This window comes from Grampus griseus (genome assembly GCF_964374135.1).
Source record: "Grampus griseus genome assembly, chromosome: 18".
NCBI classification, from domain to species: domain Eukaryota; kingdom Metazoa; phylum Chordata; class Mammalia; order Artiodactyla; family Delphinidae; genus Grampus; species Grampus griseus.
In genome coordinates this window covers 76,343,188-76,351,367 of record NC_139012.1, presented here as the reverse complement: position 1 = coordinate 76,351,367, position 8,180 = coordinate 76,343,188, and the positions used below count along the sequence as shown (strand labels likewise).

The window sequence follows — 8,180 nt, the reverse complement described above, 5'->3', positions numbered from 1 at the left end:
GTGGGCGGTTATCATTTTCCCCATTTCACTGATGAAAGACAAGAACTTGTAGAATTATTTCCCTGTTTAAATCATTAGTAGGGGGCCCAGGAGAAGGTCATGCTCAGCCATTTAAATTTGAATCCTCTGCTGTTTTCTCTGTACCACATTTGATCTCTGCTTCTATCGAGTTCAACAACGGGACGAGAAATCACATTTGTGTAGCAAATGAGAATTACCGGCTGCGTCTGCCAATGAGAAATTTACTTGGATCCAGGTAGCAGTTGCGTGCACTTGGAGGGAACAGACAGAGCTCACACGCCTGTATGTTAACATTGTTTAATTGCTTTCACATAGTCGACTGGAAGCTCAGGGATAAACAATGAAAGCTTCCAGTAATTTCCTTTCAGGCTACATTAAAGTAGGTCTGTCATCTGCTACCAGAGAGATGGTGGTCTGTTCTGTTCTGCTCTCAGCTGTCTAGAAGACCCTCCATGGAAGCTCTTTTTAAGGTCTGTAGCTTGCCTGTTAAATGACGGATGGAGGACCCGACTGAACCAACAGAAACCGGGCTTTAGGAGGAAAGAGGTGATGGGTGTCGTCATACTTCAGCCTTGTTAGTATCTGGAAGAAGAGTTACATTTGTTCTGCTCTAACCCGAAGGACACGATTAGGACTTTTAACTATGCTTATCAACAACAAAAAAGCAATAATAATTTTCAGTGGTTGCAACTTCCCCAAGGAGGCAGTAAATTCCAACCCATCATTGAAAATACCTGTGAAAATGATACAAGAGAGAGTAGGTCACATGACATGGCTCCTACAGCCCTTTCGACACTTAGATTCTATTTTCCCAACTTGTTCGTCCTCATTTCTTTGTAACGAGCAAAGGCTTCCAGAATACCTGTCTGCGAGTTCAGCTTGCTGTCTCACCAAACACATTTCCTTCCAGGGTTGGTGAAATTGAAGTTTTCTGTTGGAAACAGGTATTCCTGTAGGTTGGAGGCCACATGAAAGATGCTACTGAGAGAGTCTTTGAGGGTCCCTTCTAGCTTGTAAGCGCAGTCCACACGTAGGTGCGGAGGTCTGTCTCCGGGAAGCTCAGAATGGTCTTTTGCTCTGTGTGTGTGTGTGTGTGAGAGAGAGAGATAGAGTGATTTAGGGATTTACCTGTAAATTTCACAGATCAAGTATCAGCTTACCAATTTAAAATGTAGAATAGGTCAGTCCTGATGTACTAGTGGTTTTATCATGTTGTTTTATTATCTGGTCTTATAGTCTGAACAAACACTTTCTCATAATTAACGCTGCTGTGCTTTGGACCCCGTAGATTTATATTGGCTCTTCCTCCCAGGGGGGGCTTATGGAAAATAGCCCACCTTCGTTGATTCGCTGTGCAAACAACCCTCTTAGGTACTGGCTACTTCACCTTCTCCTTTGGGGCCATGCTTGTGCGCAGTTCAGTTTTTATAGACCTGCTGCCCTGGGGACTGCCCTTCAAACGCTGCCTCTATCTCTGGGCTAGGGATGGAGGAGTCTCTTCTTTCCTCTCACACCAGTCCTCTTTCTGCACTTCTCAAGCCCTGCCAATTTTCGTTCCCTTCTCTGAAAGCAGGTTTTATAGAAAATTCCCTTGCCAGCCCGGGTTATGTATGACGGATGGCAAAGCCAAACTGGGGTCTGTGCTAGTTTTCTGATTTATCGGGAAGACACATCCTAAGACCTCTGTAACCAGCTTAGCTGCCTTGGTCCTTCGGGAGGACACACGTGCCCAGGAGGAGTTTGCACGTACGGCTCCCGCTGAGCGGCGCGATTACCAACGGGCTGTGCTTTAAGTTAGTCTGAGTTGTGTATTTCATCTGTGAAGTTGGCAAATACTTGAAAGCCACAAGCTACTGTTTTCTGAAAGCTTCTTTGCACATGAGCCTAAAACGTCTGTATTGAATTTGGAAATTGTCCAGTAACTGCCCTTTTAATGCAGTGAAATGTAGATTACAGCTGTTTCCTCTGGAAAGACGCATAGTGTCGTAACTCCTCTCTCTTCTCCTCCAGAGTGTCCCCTCTGCAGAAGTCGGAGATAGTGGATGTGGTGAAGAAGCGGGTGAAGGCCATCACCCTGGCCATCGGGGACGGTGCCAATGACGTCGGGATGATCCAGACGGCCCACGTGGGTGTGGGCATCAGTGGCAACGAGGGCATGCAGGCCACCAACAACTCGGATTACGCCATCGCACAGGTCAGTGGTGTGGTCGACCCGCCGTCCCACCTTGTCGACAGGGTCCGCTGGGCACGAAGGCCTGGCTGGCGCTTGACCTTCAGTGCAGCCCTAGACCTCTGCCCCCGCTTTGGAAGCCGCGTGGAGGAGAAACCACCAGTGTATTTGGGTTTCTCTGTTGCCTCGATCTTGTGCAGTTACGAGGCCCTGTCCTGCGGTTTGGGTTTCCTTTCCAGCTGTGGGGCAGGCTGGGCCTTCTGTCGTCCAGGTGAGATGTCATTCCTGACAGATGGGTCTCACTGATTTTATAAATAATAATCTCTTCCCCTCAACTCTGCAGCTGCTGCATGTCCTTTTCTAATGCCATCCCGTGCCCAAGGATGGCTGTGCTCGTAGCATCCGTTCTCTGCAATTCCTATCCTGATCTCCCCTCTTCCAGAAGGTGCTGGAACCCTCTCTCAGCAGCTATTTAAGGTCAGGGGGAATCAGGGATTCACTGCCGCTGCCCTCCGGGGCTGTGTCCAGGGCTCTCCAGGACCACTGCTGCCAGGTGGAGTGCCGGGAGCGTGAGCCCTGGGTTTGGGCGGCAGTTCCCCTGCGGTCAGCAGCCCATAGCCTCCGGCAGTTCGGCCACATCCAGCCCGTTCCTCTCTGGACCGTACGTTTCAGCAGAGGCTCCTGACCTCCTTAGTAGTTCCTGTCCCGGCAGCCTGAGGCTGAAAGAAATGTCCACTCCACAATGACAGCCCAGAAGTGAAGGAAATATACCCAACCTCCTGACCCCTGGGGTGCATATCTAGACCGTTGATGCTGCTCGACCGTCAGGAAAATCTAGACATCGTGGAGATCACAGACTGTTTCCTCCTGTCTCTGGGTCACAGTGTGCTGGGATTAAATGCCTGCTCGTTGGCTATAGTTCCCTCGTATTTCTCCACTGTTCAGTCTTTTGAAGAATGTGTTAACCTAACCACGTGGACACAGTAATGATGGCTTTTTCCTCCTTCAAGCTGAGCTGTGGGGCTGCATCTTAAACACGGAGGAGCTTGCGTCAAGCTGGTCCTCTGCGGCTTTGGGAGCTCCACCTCCCGGAGCGGGGCTGTGCCTTAGATCCCATCTCCAACTCCCTCCCAGCTGGTGGTTGTGCAAACACTGGGAAGAACTGCAGGATCCTCATGGCTCCGAAAAGTGCATGAAATCAGCCTTGTTCCTTTGGGTTTTTTTTTTTGTTTGTTTTTTGCGGTACGCGAGCCTCTCGCTGTTGTGGCCTCTCCCGTTGCGGAGCACAGGCTCCGGACGCGCAGGCTCAGCGGCCACGGCTCACGGGCCCAGCCGCTCCGCGGCACGTGGGATCCTCCCGGACCGGGGCACGAACCCGCGTCCCCTGCATCGGCAGGCGGACTCTCTGCCACTGCGCCACCAGGGAGGCCCCAGCCTTGTTCCTTTGTTGATTTCAAATAAATCCTCAAGATGATTGCTGAAGTCGGTAGGAAGAATGAATTCCGATTTTACGGGTGGGGAAACGGGGGCTCCTTCACCATAGGTGACCTGCCGTGGGTCTCAGGCCCCAGGGTCAGAGAACAGCGGGCCTGCACGTGACCTTGGGGGACCAGCCCCGCACACCTGCCCAGTTACTTTGCCGCGTCAACTGCTCCAAGGCCTGTGGGACTCATGCTTCCCTCAGTCTGTCAGCAACTGTAGACTTTATGCACCCCAGCATTATTAAATACTTGAGTTACAGCATCATCTGGCTGGCAGGGTCTTTAGAGATTTCCTAGGAGCTCCAGGCAAATATTTGTCTGTCTTTTCCTTTCAAATGTCTAGGGAAGGGAGATTCCATGACTTGCTTTATTGAAACTGTACTAATAGGATGTGGGATCTGGAGCAATTGGTCTTTTCAGATTATTAAAGGCCAGTCAAAATTAAAGGCAAATCAAAATCAAGGGAGGGCGGAGAGGGGAGCAGGACTTCGTAACTCTAGTTAGGGGTTTTCTTGCCCATCCAGCGCAAGCCAGAGGAGGGGAGCTGACGGGTGGAGCTGACGGGGGGCCCCATATGGCCGCCATCCCTCCTGCCCGCCGTCCCGTTCACGCTTAGGCAGAGATCCCGTCATTCGGGGGCTGCGTTCGCCTTGCCCTACACCCTCTCCACCCGACAGTTTGCTTCCTCCGCCTTAATTACTAGGTAGGAAATGCCGCAGTTTGCTGAATTCCTTTAGCTGAAGTTAATAAAACAATCAGTGTCTTCGGTTGAAGTTAACGCCTTGCCCTGGGTCTGTTTATTTTCATGTGGACGAATGCATTTTTGATTGGGTTTTCGAGAACGTGCCCTGGAGAGTCGTTCCAGAAGGGAAGAAGTTAGCTCAAAGACTTGTCCTTGGGAAAATGAGGAAGTCGGCAAAGCTCTGCTTCTATTTCTTCCCCACCGGCCCCTGCTTCTGTCCGCAGGAGCGGCCCTGGGACGGACGGCCGGCCCCCGTCTTGCTGCTTTGCTGTGCGTGGGCCGCCCGTGTAGTGTTGGGTCTCCAGCCCTCGGCTGCCTGCTCTCCTCGGGAGAGAGTCATTCGTGCCCCCTGCCTTCTTAATGTTTTTTGAGAGACCTCATGAAAATAGCATTTCGATTTAGGATCTGTTTTTTGTGTTTTTTTTTTCCTGAAAAGAAGTCACTGTAGCGCCAAGCCAGCACCTTCGGGATGATTCCAGCAGATGTTCTCTGTACCCATTGAAGGCTGAACTCCAGGGGGTCCAGGTCAAATGCAAACTTCCTTTTTATTTGTTTCGCTAGTTATTTTATGATTCCCCGTTCCCCTCTGGAATCCTTGATGAGCCTTTATGGAGGGTTTTATTTTTCCATATGTACCTACTCCTCCCATTTTGGGGTCTCATTCAGCTTTTCGAGCAGCACGTAGATGAGACATCTGCCTTCCCCGATCTGCAGAAACGCGCCGAGATGCGATTCACGTGGGACTGAGCCCCTCTTCTTAGCGCTAAAGCAAACTATTGCATGCCTTCCTCTTGAAAGAGTATTTTTAAAAAGATACTATATTTTCAGGAAGCCTTTCTTTTTTACAGATAGTTCAATATAATCTCAAAAGCTATCTGGAACGAATACGAAATTTACAATAGCACCAGGATTTCTAGTATCCGTGGATGTTCTCACTCCAACCTGGTTATCTCTCCTGGGAAAGTAAACAGAGTTTGAGTTTGTGGACTTCCCTACGACTCAGAACAGGAGTTAAGGTTTTAGTTCAAGGCAACCAAGGAGGGATCCAGCACCAGGCGAGGCCAATTGAATATACTGTGAATTTAAGCAGGGCTGCACCCACAGACGGTGCGTACACGCCAGAGTACGCCCAGGCTACAGCCCAGAGAAACAACCCATTTCCCTCCCTCCGGCCCCTTGTTCACACTTTTGGGGACCTTTGGGAAAGAGGACAGAAAGAGCAAAGCCAGGCTAAGGGGAGGGAAGGCTGAGGAGATATGATTGGAGTGGTGACCCCCTGCCACAAGGAGGATTCAAGTATTTTATTGGAATATTGCTGAATATTTCAGACTGTGAGAGCTAAGCTGTTACGTCACTCTGAACTTAGTAGCCGCTGCCTGTTGGTGTTTTGTTCGGATGGATGACTGCGTCGCACTCCAGCAAGAGGGGCCGTGTACTTGTCGGAGGCCACAAAAAGGGGAAGGACGTGGGTATAGAAGTGGAGGGCAGAGTGTGTGTCTGCGTCTGTGAGTCTCACTGTCTTTAACCTGCAGGCTGACAGCGGAGACAGGTAGCGCGTGTATGTGCATCCCTTCTGTTTCCAAGGATACTGGTGCACGAGTGTCCCTGTCCCTTGTTCCTGTTGTCATCATAAAACCTGTGATTCAACAGAAGCATCTGATTCCCACTGCTCTTTTCTTCCAGTGCTGATGGGCCACCTTCTTTTAATAATTAAGATCCTGGAAAAGAAGTTGCATAAATAGATTTTCACAAGAATAGCCGTTCGAAGTCCAGCTGTGCGTTTGGGGAAAAGAAAAATTCCGTAGATTTAAGAGGAGGTTTTAGTCATTCTCACCTGGCCTGAAAGCTCTGCCTTTAGAGGGAATGATGTTCTTGGGTTACCTGCAGAATCCGGTTTCCTCCACTCCCTGTCAGTCTCCTCCTCCAGAGGACGTTCTGTGATTCTCCTTCCCAAGTGATGGGCTCTCCTGGACCCTTTTTCTTTCCTTTTTCAGTTTTCCTACTTGGAGAAGCTCCTGCTGGTTCACGGCGCCTGGAGTTACAACCGGGTGACCAAGTGTATCCTGTACTGTTTCTACAAGAACGTGGTCCTCTACATCATCGAGGTGAGTAAGGCTGCTTCTTCCTTGAAGAGGACAGCCTTTAGGTAATTAGGTCATTTCAAGGAAGGATTTTGTTCAGGGATAAGTAAAAAGATACTCCCCTGATGTATCGAGACCTGTGACACACACAGCCTCTTTGAAACCGGGGACACCTTCCAGGTCCAGGTTCTCTGGATCAAAAGCCAGGAGTCCCGGGATGCCTTCTCCACACTGCACGCCCTCCTCCCTCTGCCCAGCGGACAGACGGACAGGGGAAGGCCCTCTTCTGCGTGTCCCTCCTGCTCTCACTCACACCCTCCTCCCCGAGGTGGCCAGAGCCTGGGCAGCAGCCGGCGGCTCCTTGCTTGGTGGGCACGGAGACATTCCTAGGCAACCCATCTGTTTCTATCTTGAATGAAAGGGCTTCTGGCTGGATGTCTCATGGAATCTGCAGGTTTCCTGAGCTTTTGTTCACTGCTTCGGGGATGTTTAGATGCTGCCACTGCAGCAGGGAGGATGTGGGATTGAGTGGGAGGAAGCCAGGAACGTAATTAAAACTCTCTCAGTGAACTCACTGGGTTGTCAGCCTGTTTTTCAAGATGCTGATTCCGTTGTAAGTGAAATAAACGTGCCGTCTGGGACTAGCAGGGCGGATGGGGCCGAGGGACAAGTGGAAAAGGCATTTCATGTTTGGTCCCAGGGGCACCACCAGCCACCTCGTTCCTCCTTTTGAAGAATAGCTTTGCTATAAAGGCGTGGCCGTCATGACTAAGAGATTTCCAGACGTGTTTCCTAAAGAGGAAGCAGGCAGTCACTCTATGGGACAATAGAAGAGCCATGGTCATTGTGTGTGGTGCTAATATCTCCTTCCATTGTGGGTTATTTTGTGTCTGATTTCTCAACTCTTGGCAGAAATAATAACCGAGGCATATATCCACTTTTTCTGATGTGGTCCCTTAAAATCCTCAACTCAGATCATTGAACAAGTGGTTTGCTCATGGAACTGTGATTAACCATTTCTTTACCAAATTGTCTGTTTCTTCCAGTTGAATATGCAGGTCAGACTTAGAGGTTCACGTCACTCACTCTCTAACTAAACTCCTACCGAGTAATTTTCCCAAGTTGCGCAGGTTGTGCACTGCACAAGCCTGCCCAGCCAAAGTGGTCAGTAGGGCTGAAACACAGGAACACCTAGAAAAAGAGATGCATTTTTCTAATCTGCACAAAGGGCAGCCCGCTTGCCTTGTCTGCTCGTCTCGTGCTGCCGTGTTCACCTCAACCCACTCCGAGTAAGAACTTTGCGATGTTACTTTGGACTTTGTAGTGTCTGTCTTATTCCTGTCCACATTTTGACAATTCGCTTTAGGCGCTTAAAGATGTTTGCCGCCACCCCCCATGGCATTTTTTGCGTCTGTGATAGGAGTCACTCCTGAATGTCACTTGGGGTCGTAGATAATTAGTGCTGTGGACTGAAGTGACGAGCATTGGAGTCCCCGTCCCACATAACAGCCCAACTTTCACGGGCATTTTCATCTCCTGGAGGTGCTGGCTTCAGAAGATTTCTCAATAATCTGGTTTTCCTCACAATCAGCACATTACAGATAGTCTAGACTTCTTATCAAGACATTCTCCATGAAGCCCCAACCCTTGAATTTTCCAGAGCTTCCTCGGGGGCCCTTCTTAGT

At 49.9% G+C, this 8,180-nt stretch overlaps 1 long non-coding RNA gene across 1 annotated transcript in view; it reads left to right on the top strand.

The window, feature by feature from the left end:
* Nucleotides 1-2,179: 2,179 nt before the first annotated feature.
* The window catches only part of LOC309836025, a 55,225-nt gene continuing 49,224 nt past the window's right edge, over nucleotides 2,180-8,180 (top strand). Inside the window, exons 1-2 of the long non-coding RNA XR_014298084.1 lie at nucleotides 2,180-2,215; nucleotides 6,409-6,519. This is a non-coding gene — a long non-coding RNA (uncharacterized lncRNA). The remainder of the gene's footprint in view (nucleotides 2,216-6,408; nucleotides 6,520-8,180) is intronic.